This window comes from Gymnoscopelus microlampas, assembly GCF_963454915.1.
Source record: "Gymnoscopelus microlampas genome assembly, chromosome: 13".
Lineage (NCBI taxonomy): Eukaryota > Metazoa > Chordata > Actinopteri > Myctophiformes > Myctophidae > Gymnoscopelus > Gymnoscopelus microlampas.
In genome coordinates, this window is record NC_139950.1 from 7,344,378 (window position 1) to 7,346,231 (window position 1,854).

The following is a 1,854-nucleotide window of genomic DNA, read 5'->3' on the forward strand; positions in this document are numbered from 1 at the left end:
CTAGAAAATGTGCTCCTCGGAGCACAGGTCTCCGCCAGTACTGTTCCTGATTAATCCTGTCTTAAGTGTTACTCCGCCATTTCGTGATTACTCCTGTCTTACCTCACTTTGAAAGAGGCTAAGACTCTTTCAAAGTGACACATCTATTTATAGGCCGCTATTACGTCATGCTATTACGTCTCACTAGCCAATCAGAGCACACTCTTTCAACGTATTGTCACGTGTCACGTGAGGCTTGACCAATGTTAGCTTGGCCGAGGGGGGGGGGGACGGAAAGTGAAAACATAGTCTCCTGGCGGAGACAACTATAATAGCAGCAATAAACGTATAGTGAACAGTTAGTGAGCTTAGAAGACTTTTCTAGGACTAGTTACAAATTGCAGACAGGTGCTCTTTTATGGCGGTTTTGAAGGGTAAGGAGTCACACTTTTTGATGTTTGTTGATGTCATTGACACAACCCATGCTTGTGCCAAATCTGGGTTGAATGACATCAGTGGAGCTCCCTGGTGTTGTGCCGGTGTGTCTTTCCTCTTTATTGAACTAGTTTAGTTTGACAGGCACATCTTGAGTATCTTGAAGACCAGGCCCATTGCAAGTTGCTGTACTCACGTCACCATCCCACCCTAGCATAATGAGCAGGGGCTAGGTGAGAGGCCAAGTACTTTGACTTTGTTGGAAGGAAGAAAGTCAAAATGTCAAGTCACCCCTGCAAAACAATAAAACATGTGCAGACCAGTCGAGTGCTCCAGTATATTTTATTGGGTATTGTCTCTCCTTAAGTGCCCATATTATTATTTTCTCTGATGCAAGTTGTCTCTGTTGAGCACCGACGAGCCCTTCTACTTTCTACTGGCTGAAGCATGCTGGACTTCTCTTTACCTAGAAACCTGACCAGTTTGTTTTGAAAGGTCTGAAGCTTTGTTTTTAATGCTTTGTGGTGCTAGAGTACCATGAGGTGCATGCATAGTCAAAATGACATTGGATGAGTGCTCCAGCTAGTGTCCTCAGTGTATTGCTACTGACCAACGAGGAGATCCTGCTAAAACAAAATCTTGTTCTTTAGTTGACTTTCTTGATTACTTTTGTTGCCATTTTTTTCACTGGAAAGACCTCCTCTAAAATACAACCCATGTAGGTAATTTCTTCTTTCCTTGTGATAACTTTGTATTAGTATTTGGCCTCGCAGAGGTTTATTCTGGACCCAAAAAGAATGGATTCAGTTTTGCCCAGGTGTAATGATGATAGTTTGTTATCAGCGAGCCAGGTGCAGATTTTACTGAGTTCAGGGCTAAGGGCTTTTTCAACCAGCAATTTGTCCTTGCCCGAGACCAGGAGTGGAGTCATCCGTGAACAAGAACAAATTACAGTCACATGCTGATGTCATGTCGTTAACATATATTAGGAACAGTAAAGTCCCTAGTAGGCTGAGGAACGCCACAGCTCACTGGGAGGGGGCAGGACAGGGTTCCGTTCACCTCCACCACCTGTTCTCTCCCCTCCAGGTAGGATTTCATCCAGTTCACTGATGCACTATCAAAACCGATTGCCTTCAACTTATCAATCAGTATAGAGTGATTACAGTGTCAAATGCCTTTTGGAGGTCCAGCATGACCATGCCGCAGTATTTGCCGATGTCCACCTCACATTTGATGTAGTCGGTCAAATAGAGTAGGCAGGTGACAGTGGAATGATTATGTTCTGAAGCCATGAATAATGGGTTGAGTTCTAATAAATGCTCATGCTGACAGTGGAGGGGGAAGTGAAATTTCGCCAAGGATCTCAGGAGAACACTGACTCAAAGGTTGCACAAAAATGTCAAACAATCTTTGATTTACACAATGAAAAGGAGAGCC

General features: G+C 43.9%; 1 protein-coding gene across 1 annotated transcript in view; it reads left to right on the forward strand.

Annotated features, from left to right (window-relative positions):
- LOC311058421 (histone H3.2) overlaps positions 1–1,854 on the forward strand; it is a gene marked incomplete at its 3' end in the record, with an annotated part of 204,516 nt that overhangs the window by 118,891 nt on the left and 83,771 nt on the right. The window lies entirely within an intron of this gene.